Raw genomic sequence first — 18,257 nt, forward strand, 5'->3', positions numbered from 1 at the left:
ACTTGGAAGAGGGAGTCGAAGGGTGGGTCAGTGAATTTGCAGATGATACGAAGTTTGGTGGAGTTGTGGATAGTGAGGAGGGCTGTTGTCGGCTGCACATGGACTTAGATATGATGCAGATCTGGGCTGAGGAGTGGCAGATGGAGTTCAACCCTGTCAAGTGTGAGGTTGTCCATTTTGGAAGGAAAAATAAAAATGCGGAATACAGAGTTAACGGTAGGGTTCTTAGTAAGGTGGAGGAGCAGAGGGATCTTGGGGTCTACGTTCATAGATCTTTGAAAGTTGCCACTCAGGTGGATAGAGCTTGTAAGAAGGCCTATGGTGTATTAGCGTTCATTAGCAGAGGGATTGAATTCAAGAGTCGTGAAGTGATGTTACAGCTGTACAGGACTTTGGTTAGGCCACATTTGGAGTACTGTGTGCATTTCTGGTCGCCTCATTTTAGGAAAGATGTGGAAGCTTTGGAGAGGGTGCAGAGAAGATTCACCAGGAAGTTGCCTGGAATAGAGAATAGGTCGTACGAGGATAGGTTGAGAGTGCTAGGCCTTTTCTCATTGGAACGGCGAAGGATGAGGGGTGACTTGATAGAGTTTTATAAGCTGATCAGAGGAATAGATAGAGTAGACAGTCAGCAACATTTTCCCCGGGTACAACAGAGTGTTACAAGGGGACGTAAATTTAAGGTGAAGGGTGGAAGGTATGGGGGGATGTCAGGGATAGGTTCTTTACCCAGAAAGTGGTGGGGGCAGGGAATACGCTGCCTATGGGAGTGGCAGAGTCAGAATCATTGGTGACCTTTAAGCAGCAATTGGATAGATACATGGATGGGTGCTTAAGCTAGGATAAATGTTCGGCACAACATCGTGGGCCTCCCTCTTTCGCTGGGAATCCTCTTACTCTCACGATGCTGATAAAATACCTGTGGCTTTTCTGCAATCGTAACTGCCAAATAAATTTCATGACCATTGTTTGTCCCTCATTTTCCACAATCCCCTTGCAATCTCTATACTTGTGAAGGGCTTCACCTGATTTTATTGAACTGGATTTTCTTTATCAAACTCACAATATCACTTGATCAGTGTTCCCTGGACTTGCAGCCTTAACTATTCACTCTTCAAGGAGCACACTGGCCCTGCGTTCTCACTGCATCACTTTAAAATACTCCACTTTCCTTATATGGACCCAACTGCAGAGAGTTCCTCCCTGTTTCTGTTTGCCAGATCCTCTGACATGATCGTGACACTGATAGGAGGCACACTTGTGAGGGGGACAGACAGGAGACTATGTGGCTCCAGAAGAGATCCCAGGATGGTGTGCTGCCTCCCAGGTACCAGGGTCAAGGATGTCTCTGAGTCATTATTGAACATTATGAAGGGGGAGGGTGAACATCCAGAGGTCATTGTGCACATCGGTCCACATGACAGAAGTAGACAAAGGGACGGGGTCCTGTGAAATGAGTACAGGGAGTCAGGTGAGAAGTTAAAAAACAGGATATTGACCTTAATGATCTCCAGATTACTCCCAGTGCCAAGTGCCAGTCAGAATAGAAATAGAAAGGTAGGCCGGATGGATGTGTGGCTGAGGAGCTGGTGTAGCGGGCAGGGTTTTCAGTTCTTGGGTCATTGGGATCTCTTCTGGGGTAGAGGGGACCTGTACAAAGGGGATAGTTTGCACTTGAAGCAAAGGGGCACAAGTATCCCCAGAGGAGATTTGCTCGTGTTACCCATGAGGACTAAGTTTGGCAGGGAGTTGTGACTCTGAGTGAGAGAGGGACCATCGAAAAGTCAGGGGAAATACATCAGCCATCAAGAGCAAGTTACCTATTCAGGATATCCAGGGGCACAGTCGAGGGAGGGAAAGATATCTGGTCTAAAGGGCATTTATTTCATCACACGAGGCCTGACTGGGATATTATAGCCATAATAGAAACATGGCTAAGAGAAGGGCAGGACTGGCAGCTCAGTGTTCCAGGATAAAGAAACTACAGGAGTGACAGAAGGACAAATAAGTGAGGAGGGGGAGTTGTCCTTTTGAATAGGAAGGATATAACACCTGTGCATCGAGACAATTCTCTTAAACAGTCATCAAATGATGCCGTAAATTTAAAAGCTAGAAACAAAGAGGGGATGGTCAGTCTACTGGGATCGTATTCGAGACCCTCAAATAGCCAGCGGGTACGAGAGGAGCAAATGTATAGTGAGTTTGCAGGTACCTATGAAAATGATACAGTAGTATTGGATGGAGATTTTAACTTCCACTGGATTGACTGGATCACCAAGAGTGTAAAAGGCCCGTACTTGGTGGAATTTGTAAAATGTGTTAAAGAAAATTTCCTCAATCAAGACGTAGATGGCTCTATGCTACTCAGGTGGGTGCAACACTGGACCTCTCCTCAGAAAACGAGGTCAGGCAAGTGACTGAAGTATCAGTCGGAGAGCACATTGCGTCCAGTCACCACAACTGTCTTTGTTTTAACATAGTTGTGGAAAAAGATCAGACAGGTTGACAGATTTAGGTCTTAAACTGGAACTGAGCCAATATTGGGGCCATTCAGCAGGATCAAGCAGGGGTTGATTGGGTGAAGGTAAAACTCACACAACACGAGGGTATAGTCCAGATGGTTTACCGAGGAACCTCGATTATCTGAACGAGATATTTGTTTATTCTGTAAATCGATTCAATACCTTTCCTCTGGGGGTCGGAGTTTTCAGTCCAGTCTGCTCCCTGTTCAGGTGACTAGGCAGCAGCAAGCCATGAGCGAGCCCCTACACCCTGTCAAATCCCAAAAGCACACCCTGCACGCCTCCAAACCCATCCAACACTGCCCCCACGCGCCTCTCAACGTCGCCCCCCCAAACCGACCCAACAGCGAATCCTGCCCCCAAAACCATCTGACACCACTCTCCACCAGCCGCCTGCCCCCACCTCCCAGACACATCCTCCATCACCCTCAGCCCGTCCCCAAACCTGTTCAACACCGCCCCCCGCCCAACACACACACGGTCCAATCCATGTCCACGCCCATGCCCCCGTAATGTAACCCAGGTAGGCGGATAGTGAAGAAGGTGTTTGGTATGCTTTCCTTTATTGGTCAGGGCATTGATTATAGGAGTTTGGAGGTCATGTTGCAGCTGTACAGCACACTGGTTAGGGCACTTCTGGGATATTGCGTGCAGTTCTGATCTTTTTCCTATTGAAAGGTTGTTGTGAAACCTGAAAGTGTTTAGAAAGGTTCTGCAAGAATGTTGCCAGGGTTGGAGGATTTGAGCTATCGAAAGAGGCTGAAATCACTGGGACTGTTTTCCCTGGAGCGTCAGAGGCTGAGGGGTGACATTCTTGAGGTTTATAAAATCATGAGGGGCATGGATAGGATATACAGACAAGGTCTTTTGCCTGGGGTAGTGGAGACCAGAAATGGAGGGTGTATTTTTAACGTGAGAGATGAAAGATTTAAAAGGGACCTAAGGGGCAACCTTTTCACGCAGAGTGTGGTTATGTATGGAATGTACTGCCAGAGGAAGTGGTGGAGGCTGGTACAATTGCATAATTCAAAACGCATCTGGATTGGCATGTGAATAAAAAGGGTTTAGTGGGATATGGGCCAAGTGCTGGCAGATGGGACGAGATTAGGAAATGATATCTGGTCGGCGTGGATGAGTTGGACCGAAGGGTCCGTTTATGTGCTGTACGTCTCTAGGTCTCTCTGGCTCGAAATGTTTTCCACTGTTCATTAACAGACTGACATTTCAGTCTGTGTCCCCTGTTTACCTTGGTCAGTTCTCTCTCAAAATCATATAATGGGCTTTGTTACTGATGTTCAGGTGTGCTTTATGGTCACTTTAAAATGTCATAATCTCTTTGAATTCCGGTATAATTTCTTGGAGGATCTCGGTGTGATATTACTCATTCACTCAGCTTCATCACCCAACGGTCGATCTGAGATAGTTACATCCCTAGCTATTTGCACAATGTGTTATTCAAAGAAACACTGACAAAAACATTCAAGGAGGATCTCAGATAATATCACTCTTGCCAATGTGTTTGTCCCAGATTATACAAAGATTGAAGTCTCCAAAAATTATCACACCACCTTTGCTACAATTTGTAATGAATTCCTGTTTAATGCAGGGATGAGAAATGGAATGCTGCAAGGCAGCATAAAAACTGTTCTTCCTGCTTGTGTTTGTGACACATAGCACCCAGAATTTGCATTAAGGATGATTCAGCTGCAAAATCTGAGACCAAATGATTTCTCTGTCATACCTTTGTTATCCATTAGTGTCAGGGTTCCCATCTCGCTTTTCCATTCTGCCTTAGATCCTGTAAGGTTGTTTACTGTTGAATATTTATGTTCCACCTTTTGTTCAACCTGTAACCACGTCTGTCTGGTGACTAAATCTCATTTATCTCTGTGTCCCAAGTCTATTACCTTATTGTAGATACTTTGTCCATTCCAAAAAAAAACATTATAATTTCCTCTTCCCCACAATGTCCTATCGGAAACCGATTCATTGATGTACAGTTTTAGTTAAACTCTGTCCCTTCCTGTTCTTTTCTGCTTGTCTTCAGCCACATTCCCATGCTGTTCCGAGGCTTCACGTTTTCTCTTTGGATTTGAAAAGCTCCTTTCACCTGTACCCTGTCCCGAAATCCTCCATAAACCTACCGACATGATTGGCCGGGACACTGCTCCCAACAGTGTTGATTTTAAATCACTCGTGAGATTTCGCTGTCTCTAGCTGGCCAGCAACGCATGCCCACCCTGACCAGCCTTAGAGCTGAGTGGCTTGCCAGACCATTACAGAGGGCATTTGAGAGTCAATCGCATTGCTCTGGGTCTGGATTCATATGTAGTCTCGACCGGCAGCCTATAACAGATTTCCTTACTTTAAGGGTATTAAGTAGTCAGATGGGTATCCCTGCTACTGGCATTAAATTCTGGATGAACAGTCTAGTGAGAGTAACACGAGGCCATTGCCTGGCCCACTGATTGCTCACTCATCCCTGAGTATTGATCCCAGTGCACCTTCTTCCTGACCGTGATTTGATCCTGATAACTTCCTGCACTCTGGTGATATCATACAGTCTCTCTCCGTGTGGTATCTGTCACTGGGAGGGTCTAATTGATGTCGGTGACTGCACCTTTTGCAGCTACTCCAGATCCTGAACCAACAGAATTCTCCACTCCAGGGAGATGCAGCAGCACAGACCAGGGATGGAGACTGGGATTTTCCAGATCTCTGTGGGACTTTGTGCCATTCTCCATGTTTAACCATCACTGCATCAGTCTGATTTCCCATTCTATTCATTTCTCTGTCTCCTGTAGGTTATCAGGATATTTCTGACTCAGCAGAATTCCCAATACCTGTTTCGTCCATCACCACACTGAAGACAGTTGGTCAGCCAGAGAGATGGAGAGTGAGATCTGGAGCCTTCAGTAAATCCTGCAGTGAGGTAAGATCACTCACAGTGAACAGAGCAGAGTGTATTTAAGGGATCGAACTTTGGTCCAGAAGACATGACATAGATACAGTGTTGTAGCACGAACACAGAGCATGATGGTTCCAGGCTCAATCCTTACCCTCTTGTTTACTTTCATCACTGCTGTACTGAGCCTTTCTACGTCAATATAGGAAGTTGACAGTTATCAATCCAGGCCTGTGCTCTCTTGATGAGGATCAGTACAACAGAGGGGAAAGCAGGCCTCCCTCAAGGAGATGGGCATTGAATCCTGGGATCTTTCTGTTCTGTATTCCCCCTCTCACACTGTCTCTTGTCATGTAATAGAGTCATACAGCAAGGAAACATACCTTTTTGTCGAACTCACTTGCGCCAGTATCTTGTATGTTTGTAATTCCCAGAAAATTTCCTGCTTCTATAACCTCCACCCCTCCCTTATTCCCGCTGTATATTTCAAACCTACTCCAGTGCTGACAACTCTCCCTGAATGTAAATTGCTCCAGTGTCAATAATATGCCCAATCTCAATAATCACATCCTGCAGTCTGTCGAATAATCCCTATTTCTGTAGTCTTGCACAATACTTACAGTGCCCCCGTCACTGTAAAATCCTCCAGTCTGGATCAAAATACCCACCTGCGTACCTTCTTCAAGCCCTAGGAGAACATGGTATCACTGGAACCTTCTGCAGGCCCTATAATACACCTGCCTCTTGGCCTATAGCATCACACAACCTCATTAACCTTCTCCCAACCCTACTGAGCTCCTTATCTGAGCAGCTCCAGGCCCTTTACAAACCACAATAGCACTCCACATCTCTGTTTGCTTCTCCACTCCCTACAGCCCTCCCAGCACCTCAAACACTCTCTCTTGTGTAATTCAGCAATTTGGGGCAGCACGGTGGCTCAGTGGTGAGCAATGGCGCCTCACAGCGCCAGGGACCCGCGTTCTATTCCACCGTTAGGTGATTGTCTGTGTGGAGTTTGCACATTCTCCCTGTGTCTGCGTGGGCTTCCTCCGGATGCTCCGGTTTCCTCCCACAGTCCACAGATGTGCAGGTCAGGTGCATTCGCAATTCTAAATTGCCCGTAGTGTTAGGTGCATTGTCAGAGAGAAGTGGGTCTGGGTGGGTTACTCTTTAGAGGGTCGGTGTGGACTTGTTGGGCCGAAGTACCTATTCCCATGCTGTAGGGAATCTAATCTAAACTCTCCCTCTGCGTTCCATATTACTGTCCCTAAATATATCCCTCTATCCATAACCCACCCCACACCCTTCAAACCTCCAATTCTCTGTGAACTCGGACAGCTCCGACATCCCTGCTTAACTGTGTAAACTTTTTCAGTCCTGAAACACTCTGAAAATGTGGACATCCTCCAATCCTCCCTATCTGCGCAATCCTCTCAGGTCCCTGTAACGCCCCCGATCTGTGGAAAGAACCCCAATGCATCTGACTCTTCCACTCAGTTTCTACAAGACTTACTATCGATGTAACATCCTCCCGTCGCTATCACCCGCCCTGTCAATGTAAGCTCCTCCAGTCTCCCCACCAATCTAATTATCTCCATAACCTTCTCCAGCTCTTACACTCCCCTACAACCAGCCCTAAAGCAGAAACCTCCTCCAGTGTGTGCAATGCTCCCTATCTGTGTTAGTGTCTCCAAGCTCTATTGCTGTTCCTGTCTCTGTAAGCTCTGACAGATTATCCAGCTTTCCGGTCCATATAATTTCCAGAACGTCAGCATCCGACATCAGCAAATGTCATCATTAACTACAGCTTTCCATATCTGTGTTCGTTCCTCAATTCTATACAACTTCATAATCTCTGTAAATAGCACCATTCCATAAAATGCTCAATGTCTGTGTAAACTACCCCAATTCTACAACGAGAAGCCTCACTGTCCTTTTGATCACTTGTGTTCCTTTCAGATCTCCCTGTATCTTTCCTGACTCCATTGAATACAGCTCATCTCATGGTATAACTCCTCTAACGCATATGTTACTGCCCATCTCTGTGATATTCTTCAGTTACTGCAATTCTCATTCTTTATCTCCAGAGCTTCCAATCCCCCCATCGATATAAGGTTATTGATCCCTTGTGACATGTTTAACACCTGTAGCAGCCTCCAACTCCTCAATGCATCCTGTCGATGTAACCTCCTCAAATACTACAGCACAGTCTTTGTAATATCTTCCAGTGTCTGCAACCCTGTTGATTTCTGTAACCTCTTCCAGAACAGCACTTCGCATCTCTGTGTAACTGATGGGAATGCTGCAAACCTGCCTTCACAGTCCTCACTAACTCTCTGAACTCCAGCAGCTCTACAACCCTCAGTACCTCTGGATCCTCCAATCCCTACACTTCTCCCTGGCTGTGTGAACTAATCCAGCCCCTTCACCCCTCCCTATCTCACTCACTCCTGCAACTCCAACCACTGTCCATGTCAGTGTAATTCCTAGCACCGAGAATCCTCCCAGTCTCTATAAACTCCTGCGGCTCCAAATACTACCCCAATCTGTGTAATCTCCAGTCCGTCCAACCCTCCCGGTCTCTATAAACTCCTGCAGCTCTAAATACCACCCCAATCTGTGTAATCTCCAGTCCGTCCAATCCTCCCTTTCTCTATAAAAGCCTGTAGCTCCAAATACCACACAATCTGTCTAATCTCCAGTCCGTTCATTCCTCCCTTTCTCTATAAACTCGTGCAGCTCCAACTACCACCCCAATCTGTGTAATCTCTAGTCTGTCTAATCCTCCCTTCTTTATAAACGCCTGTAGCTTCAAATACCATTCAATCTGTCTAATCTCCAGTGCCTACAACCCTCCCTTTATTCTGAAAACTTCTGTAGCTGCAAATACCACCTCTATCTGTGTAATCTCCAGTCACGACAATCCTTCCAGTCTCGGTATCTCCTGTAGCTCCAATTACCACCATTATCTGTGTAATCTCCAGTCCCGACAAACCCCCCACCCGCGTCTCTGTAGCTCCAATGATCACCCTATCTGTGTAATCTGTAGTCCCTATATTCCTCCCTATCTCCGTAACTCCTTCAGGACTGATAATCCTGTAACTCACCTTGACATCTTTCAGCCCGACAACCTATCTGATCTCTAACCACCAATAGTGATCTCAAACCACCGAACTCTGTTACATCCTCCAATCTCTACAACCCAACTTTTCTCTGTTTGCTTCTCTGAGTCTGTATTCCCCTTTATCTCCGGTTACAGATGCTTGCTTTGGGAAACAATGTCTCAGTACAGAATATGACAGAATGTGTAAGAACACAAGCATCTTCGGTTTTATCAATACTTTTGTCTCGTTCTAAATCTTAACGACTGCAAGTTCAACCTTCTCCACCTCTTCTCATCAATATCCCTCCATTTTGAAGACCAGCCTGGTGCCTCCAATGCAAGGACATTTTCCCTCCAGATAGGGGACCAAACCTGTTCACAGTATTCACACTGTGGGCTGATTGGAGTCCTCTATAGTTGTTACAAGCATTCATTATGTTTATTTTCCATTCCCTTTGGAATCAATGCCAGCGTTCCATTTACATTCTCTATGTCATGCTGGCCCTGTATGCCAACTTACTGAGATTTATACACAAGGAATCCCACGTTACTCCGTGGTGTAGCTTTCTGCAGTTGATCTGAAACAAAGAAATGACAGCAATAATCAGGAAAGTGTTGGAATGTATGTTAAATGATATGCCAGAAATGATAACTGCACACTTAGAAACCTATGGAAAAAGCGAAGTCCATAAGACCATCATTTATAGGAGTAGAATTAGGCCATTCGTTCCATCGGGTCTATTCCACTTTTCAATTATGGCTGAATTGTTTCTCAACACCATTCTCTCACTTATTCCCTATAACCTTGATCTCCTTACTCATAAAGAACCCAGCTATCTCTGAGTTATATACACTAAATCAATTCGCACTCACAACCCCATGAGGCAGTCAGTTCCACAGATCCATCACCCTCTGGCTGAATAAATTCCTTCACATCTCTTTTTTTTAATATGATTCCCTACAGCGTGGAAAAGACACTTGGGCCCAACCAGTCCGCACTGACCCGCCGAACAGTAACTCACCCAGACCCATTTCCCTCTCACTATGTTCCATGTGCATTGTAGAATGACCAATTCATCTGACCTGCACATCTTTGGACTGTGGGAGGAGACCAGAGCACCCGGAGGAAACCCACGCAGAAAAGGGGAGAATGTGCAAACTCCACACAGACTGCTGCCTGATGCTGGAATTGAAGCTGGTACCCCTGGTGCTGTGAAACAGCAGTGCTAACCACTGTGCCACCGTGCCATCTCTTGAGCCACTGTGCCACCCTTTATTCGAAAGGGTCGTCCCTTCAGTCTGAAGCTGTGCCCTGAACCCCCAGTCTCTCCTCTCGTGGAAATGTCTTCTTCCTGTCCACTCTATCCAGGCCCCTCAGTATTCTGTAAGTTTGAATGAGATTCTGCCACAGCCTCTGAAACTTCATCAAGTGCAGACCCAGAGACTCCTTATATGGCACGAATTTCATCCCTGGGATCTTTCTTGGAAACCCATTTCTCGTACCCCTTCACATCCTTTGTCCAGACTCTTAATGTATAGTGTGTAGAGTGTAGTCCCAACACTGACCCCTGCGGAGCTCCCCTCATCACCAGTTCCCATCGTGAAAAAGACCCCTTTCTTCACACTCTCTGACTTGTGCCAATCAGACAAATCCTCTATCCATGTTCAGCATATTGTTCTGAAATGGAAATTTCATTTCACACCCACTGCTGGATTTATTTTTCTGTCTGGCTGTAAACGGCAGAGTTTCACCATTACCTTCCCATCAGTAATTCCCTGGAAAAGGTGGTGGTGAGCTGCCTTGCTGACCCACTGCAGGCCTTTGTGTGTAGGGCCAGACACAGTGCTGGGAGGATGGAACGTGCCTTGGAAATTCTGGTGTTCCTGTGCACTGGGAGCTCATGTCCTTCCAGGATATAGTGGTTTCGATTTTGGGAAGTGCTGTTGAAAGAGCCTTCCTCAGTGACCTCAGTGCTACTTGTAGATATTTTATTCCTTCCTTCACTCATTCATTGACATGAGCTGTGTTGGCAGAGCCAACATTTATTGTTGATTTGGAGCTGTCCCTGAGGAGGTGGTAGTGAGCTGCCTTCCTGAGCCACTGCACCAACCTTGGAACTGTTGTTATCTGTGTCCCTTCCAGCAGGCGCTACAACACTCCTCACGTCTGTAACTGCAGACAGATAATGCAGCTCTCACTTTTATATCTGACATCTTCCCCGACGTATAACTCTTATAGTTCCTCACAATATCTCACCTCCTCAATTTCCATCTGTGCTAGAGATCACTAAAATTTCTTTATTCTTGTTTAAACTTCTGATCACCCAAAATCTCTCCCTTTTTTAACTTGTAATCCCTTCAGGTTCTGTTACTCTCCATATAACTGTAATCAATGACAGCACAGCTTCCCTTCCTAAATCTCTGTAATTACAATGGTTACGTGTGCTAAATTTGGCCATTATCTTCCTCCTTACACATCACAGGACTTACAGCCCCTACAATCCCACTATTTGGAATGCTCCCATTTTCTGTATCTCCTCGTGTCCTGGGGGTCCTTGAAAACCACCAGTGCCCCAAAGGTTTGTACTCCCACAAGTTACTGCAAGTCTTCTCACTCTGTCACATCCAAGTCTTTTACATCCAAGTCTGTCACATCAAGTCTCCAGGGTCAGACAACACTTGCTGGATGTCAATTTGCTTTTGTGAAGTCCACACATCACCGTAACCAGTTCAGAAAAAGCCCTTTAGACTCTACAAAGCTCCGTCATGAACAAGCTACCATCTCTCTATTTCCTTTGCCTTCTTCAGTGTCTACAACTCTCGCTGTATCTTCCAGTAACGTTCTTTAGTTACTGCAGGTCTGCCTAGCTCCCCAGATAACCTGTTCCATCCCATATAGCTCCCTCAAACACTGTAACATCCTCTGCTTTGTCTAATCCTCCTCTTTTCCACTGTCTTCCAGGCACAACAGCGATCCTGTGTGGGAGCAGTGCGGAATGGGATACACCCGATGGGTTGAATGCCCTCCTGGTCTTCCTACACTATAGTTTCGATGTCTTGCATGTCCTGTGGCTGTCCTCCTCCTGTTGCACAATGACAAGTTTGGGGACTTATGGAATCTCCCTGCTGTTTTGCCACATTTCGAGTGTTGAATTGTGCAGGCAATTGCGTTGCCCACAGTGGTTAGCTCAGTGGTTAGCACAGCTGTCTCCCAGCACCAGATATCTGGGTTCAATTTCAGTCTCGGTCACTGTTTGCGTGGAGTTTGCACATTCTCCCTGTGCCTGCAAGGGTCACTGTCGGGTACTCCAGTTTCCTCCCACAGTTCCAAAAAGTGCCGGTTAGATGCATTAGTCATGGAAAATGCCAGGTTGCAGAGATTGAGTTGGGAAGCGGGGTGGGGAGTGGGGTTTGTATGGGATGATCAGCATGGAGGATCAGCATGTAGATGTGGCAAATGGCCTGCTTACTCACTGCAGGGATTCTATGATTAACACCTTCGTTGCAGAAATCAGTTGAGGGAATAATCTCTGAGTTAATTCCAATACCCTTTCTTAATGAGGAGATTAAATCTGTGCACTTTATCCAGATATCATCTCACTAAGATCCTGTATAGCAACATCAATATTTTACCAGCCTGCTGTTAGGTTCCATGTCAGGTTAGAGTAGGCTCAGCTGTCAAAGGGAACACACATTGTTGAAAACAAATGGTGTGCTGACCTTCATTTCAGGAGGATTTGAGTCCAGGAGTAAGGGTATCTTACTGCAGCTGTACAGAGCCTTGGTGACACTCCATCTCGACCATTGTGCAGTACTGTGTGCAGTTTTGGTCTGCGTATCTAATGAAGGACAAACCTGACATTGAGGGAGAGCAGTGAAGGATGACCAGACTGATCACTGGGATGACAAGCTTGGTGTGGGAGCAGCGTTTTGGGTGACTGTGCTTGCATTCCATGAGGTTTAAGAAAAGGGGTGAAGGATATAAAACTCCGACAGTGTGAGACAGATTGGAAGCAGGGATGAGAATTCCCCTGGGCGGGATGTCGAAAACACGGGGTCACAGTGTTAGGTACAGACAGCCAAAGTATGTTGAGATGTGACTAAATGTCTGCACTCAGAGACTGGTGAACCTGGGGAATTCTCTCCCTGATCAGGCTGTGAAAGCTGAGGTACTGAATATAAATAAGGATTTCAAGACACAGAAGGAATGGGGAGAGTGCAGGAGTTTTGTGTGGCGATGTAGAGTCAGCAATCATTACAGGCAATTATTCAATAATGTGGCAGCTGTATTCCTGTGGAACACCTTATTATAGCAATATAAATAATAGGGTCAATGGGAAAAAGAGACTTCGGTGCGAACCCTCAAAATTACCAGTAAAAATCAAAACAAAAATAATAGTCAGTATAACACAAACAATAGCACAGGCTACATAAATCTTTAAACCGTATATTGTAATGAATTAATACAGTAAATGTCACACTTTAACAGTACAGTCACTGACTACAGCACTGTACCTTTCACCAAGATCTTCACCAGAAAGCGCGCGAGCTGACTGACCACGTGATGCCGATGCGGAATTCCAGTTCTCTCCAAAATATTCCCCTCCCGGTTTGAAATAAAGTTCTTTCTAAATGTAGACTACAAATCCCACATTCAGGCTCAGTTTCAAGGCTTGCAGAGCAGATTACATTCCTGCTTTAGCTGAACACACTGAGGGTGCATTTGGCAGACAGAGGGATCCTGAGGCTGGGATTTGCTGTTCAGCTGGTGCCAGAGACGGACTCCCATAACAGTGAATGGGAGCTCGCTTTATAAAGAAAGGGGCGCAATTCACTAAATGTATTGCAGCGAAATTGCGTTTCATAAACACACCTTATTGGATAACTGCCTGCATATTGAATGGAGGATCCAAATTTATGGACAAAAGCGAATACAGTAGTTCCTATTTTATATGTTCCGATGTTTAAACATACTAAAGGATATGAACACTGTGTGGGGAAAACTGAATTGAGGAGATTTTCACCATGAACTAGAATGCAGGATGCTCAGTGTGTTGAATTACCTACTCCTTTCCCAATGTTTCTGTGCAGTCTGTGGGAAAGCCACCAGCTCTCAGATGTTAGGAAGGAGGTCTCCGCAGGGTCAATAGGATAGTGTTTCTCGTTCAAGTACTGAGGCTGGTGCCGGGTGCTCTGTCCCATTTTATTTTTTAAGACCTCGGAGCAGTTTGATACAATGGAGTGTCTTGCTTGGCCGTTTCCGAGACCATTGAAGAGTGCTTCACATGTCTGTGTGTCTGGAGTCACGTTTAGGCCAGACCAGGAAAGCACGGGAGACTCACTTCCTGAAAGGACATTGAGGAAGGAAATTGGTGTTTACAATCGACATTGGCTTCAAGGTCACTGTTAATGACTCCAGGTTTTACATCCCGATATTTTATTAATAATAACTTCCACCAGCTGCCAGAGCATTAGCCTGGTCTGCATTAGTAAACCAGCGACTTTTCCACAACAACATTATCTCCTCATGGAGATTTATCTGAAACCACACTGAGCTGGTTATTTCTGTGCTGTTTGACAGCTCTGTCCAAAAATAACTCCCACCAACATAACTATCGCGACGGGACTCAGGGCGTGGTAAATGGTCAGACTATAGTTAATACCTTGTTATGGGATTGGACATAGTTGAGTAATTTTCCACATTGCCAGGCAGATGTCAGAGTTCGTGCTGGAATGAAACAGCTTCCCCAGGGACACGGCATCTTGTGTAGCACAGGTCTTCAGTCCTATTGAAGGAATGGGGTCAGGGCCCATTGCCTGTGTCATATCGACTGTGTTCACCTGTTTCTTCATGTCACATACAGTGAATCAGATTGAATAAAGACTGGCATCTATGATTCTGCAGGCAGCATGGCGAGGGTGAGGTGGATCATCAACTCAACACTTCTGGATGAGGATGATGCAGATAATACAACCATGTCTTTTACACTGTCGTACAGGGCTGTCCCGTTATTTAGAATGGTGATATTTATGGAGTCCCCTCCTCCAGTGGTTGACAAAAGCTCTCAAGGATACTATTGATGAGCATTAGTGGAGGGCCAGATATATAATGTTTATTTCAGGGAATCCTTTTACTGTGGAAATGTGCTGTGCTAATCTTTAAATGCTTGTTCGTAAAGTTATGACAGATATTGTGTAGGCGGTTGAGGGATGACATTGTAGAAGTTTATAAATTCATGAGAAGTATGAATAGAGTGACCAGCCAATGTCTTTTCCACGGGATGGGGGGGTTCATCCATAGAAGGCATAGATTTAAGGTGAAAGAGGGACGATTTGAAATGGACGAAGGGTCAATGTTTTCACACAGAGGGTGATGTGTGTATATGGAATGAGCTGTCAGAGGAAGAGTGGGAGATGCAAGTACAGCTACAACATTTAAAACTCATTAGGACAAACATATGAATGGGAAAAGTTTAGAGGCATATGGGCCAAATGCAAACAGATGGGACTAGTTTAGTTTGGAAAATCTGGTCAGCATGGACAAGTTGGAGCAAAGGGTCTGTTTGTGTGCTATGTGACTGTATCAATTTAGAAAGCGAGGAAAAGGGGAGAAAAGACATGATGTAGTAAATTGGCAAGAAATACAAAAACAAGCAGCACGAGCTTCTCCGGGCATATAAAAAGGTCAAGATGAGTGTGTGACCTTAGGTAGAAATTACGTCAGGAGAGTATATTGCAGATAATTGGAGGGTGTGACTGAAGTATTGGCTACAGGGAGCAGACAGATAATTTACACCCATGTTTTATATCTTTCCACACGGGGAAGGCACACTAAGTATTTCAATGATGTAAACAAAATGCTAATAGGAGGGAAGTTCTTGAACCGTCTTTAACAAAAGAAAAAAGGATTTTTCTAACAGTTAAGAGCAAGAGTAGACAGGCCAGCAGTAAGTCACAGCTGGTTTTAAAAGAAGTGGTCACAGTCTTGAAGTCATGGCGCCCTCTCTATCAGATTTTAGTTCTGTTGTTGGTTAATGAAAGCAGTAAGTGCGGTAGCTTGAATGGATTGTCATCAGGTTTAGGTACACACGGTCCTGACCGTGGCAGGTTCACTCACACTCATCACTGAACCGGAGATCAGCTTCATGGTAATGGTAGACTGAGAGATTATATTGTGGTTGAATAGTAGGAAGTGAGGGCAAGGGGAGACCTATCATTGTTCTGCGAAGGAGGGAATGGAGTGAGGGCAGAAGTGAGGGAGACGGGACAGTCACAGCTGAAGGCTCAGTCCATCAGAGTGAGGGGATTTATCGTTTGAGAGAAAAGGATGTCATGTAGGAAGCTTCCCACTGGAATGTGACATCATTGAACAGAAATCAGAGAGCGAGAAAAACTGAGAGAATGGAGTCACTCTCCATGTGCTCAGCCACATACGTAGATTCCCCCTGAATGACTGAAAAGAGCCAGGCATTTCAAATGCAGATTTATGTAATATATCTGATCAAATACGGAGTGTGAAAATAGACACAGGTGAAGGTCAGCAGATGTGTGGTGGGTGGGGGAACATTTAAGCAGGTACTGCTTAATAACGCTCAGCTATTATTGACTCTGGTCAAAAAGAAGATAATATGAAGATGTGAAGATGAACGCCCCCATGATGCACAAAGGCTGTGAAGGATACTAATCAATCACAAACTAAAGAATTCAAATTGGTGAGTTCTAGCGTCGGCCACATTTGGGAAGTTTGCATTGGGAACCAGAAGCAGATTGTACAAAACAAAATACAAAAAAAATTCCAAAAACTGGCAAGAAATATGAAAAAAAAACTAACCACAAGAGTTTTCTCATATCGAATAAAAAACGTTCATGTTGTGCATGTGACCCTTGGAAGAAAGGCAGGAAAGAATATATGGGACACCTGGAGGATGTGACTGGGGAACTGGTTTCAGTGAACAAGCAGAGAATTTAAAACAGTATTTTACATCTTTCCTCACAGGGGAATGCACAACGTGTTTCAGTATTATAAACAAAATTGTAATCAGATGAAAGTTTTGCATTGTCTCTAACAAAACGAACAAGGCTTTTCATCAAACAGAAAAGACCAGGGTAAACGGCTCAGCAGCAATTCATAGCTTGTTTTAATAGAAGTGGTTGCAGAGTGACTGGTGACACTGTGTGAAATATTCCATAACTCTCGGGATTACAGGAGTGTCCCAGTGAAACTGGCGAAACTCCAATGTGGCGCCTGTCTTCAAGAAGAGAGTGAGTCTTCAAGTGTTTAGGTTCTCCCTTTGTCTGAATAGTGGAGCATATTTGAGCGGCTTAATGTCCTCATGATGCACTTTCATCCTGAGTGAGTGTAAAAAAAAAGCAAAACTCTGCTCCTTCCTCTGATGTGTCACATACTGGGGGTTGAACATTTTGCTAAAGTTGAATTATTTTTAAAATTATCTGGAACATTGTACAAATGATATCATCCAGAGAATTCTAGAAACTGTACTCATAAGAACATTTTATAATCATGTGGAGGTATTGCGTAGGATTGAGAGAGAGAGAGAGAGAGAGAGAGAGACAGAAGGTGCTGCATTGCAGTGGTGACAGTCATGGAGCCTTATTCTGGTGAAGGCGCCAACAGATATACAATGTGTGTGAGAGAGTAGAGAGAATACGGTGACCCGTATCCTGACAGAGCGGGGAAGGTGCTTTTCCAGTATTGCTGGACTTTTCTTCGGACCGCAGGTACTGCACTGAGCTGGGTGGTGTGCTCAGACCATGCTCGGTGGGTCTGGTGGTGCAGCTCTCTCTAGGAAGAGAATTGTCCCCCTCTGTACTAGACTATTCACCAGGCACCTCCGTGCCCTGTCGACAACCTGTGGTGTAATTTCCCCTTATCTACCTTGCTCGGTAAACTATGCAGGGCAGCTCCAAGCTGAGAAAGCTCAACCGTGTGCCCATTGGCCTTTTAATGATGGCAACAGTACCAGGGATCACTGAATATCCAGGGGCATCCGGGAGATGGCGTGTACCTCCAGCCATGATGGGTGGGAGAATCGGGCTGGCATTGAATGAGAGGGACACCATGGAGTGGGGTGGATAGTTAATGAGGTGAGTTCGATATGATATCACCAGGAAACTAGCTCAGCCTCGTGCAGACAATCCTTCTGTCACACTCAAGGAAAATGGCGCTGAGACAAACTATTGTCAGATTCAGCCCAATGAGTCGAAGACTCTTCTGACCCTACTCCCAATTACAAAGCTGCAGGACAAATGCTTATCCAAAACTCTCCATCATCTTAACTTACACCAATATCCTGCACACCCACCATTCCTGTAAACAGTGGCCTATATTGCAAGCTGCTATCGAAACGTTTTCCTTTCACAATTTTTAACCTACCATCAGATCCTTCTCTGAAATTCTATCTCAATCTCCCCCTCTCTTTTAACCATGCTCCTCCCACCTCTCTCTGGCAGTGAGTTTCACATCCACAGCAGCCCTGTGTCATGCCACAATGTAGATATGGAACTGTAAATGGAGGGAACTGCATATCCTGTCTCTTCCAGCATGAGCTGCAAATTTCCCCACGCTGGGCAGTGATCTAACACGGTGTTACTCAGCAATGCAGCGATTGGTGCACACAGCTGTGTATACTGAGAAGGCAACTGCTCCAGATTAATAGATAAATTCACTGCTATTCACTGCACAGCTGCCCATGCTGCACAGATATCC

Source organism: Chiloscyllium plagiosum, unplaced genomic scaffold (genome assembly GCF_037043375.1).
Source record: "Chiloscyllium plagiosum isolate Xiang-an unplaced genomic scaffold, Cpla_swu_hap1 HiC_scaffold_45, whole genome shotgun sequence".
Taxonomy (NCBI): domain Eukaryota; kingdom Metazoa; phylum Chordata; class Chondrichthyes; order Orectolobiformes; family Hemiscylliidae; genus Chiloscyllium; species Chiloscyllium plagiosum.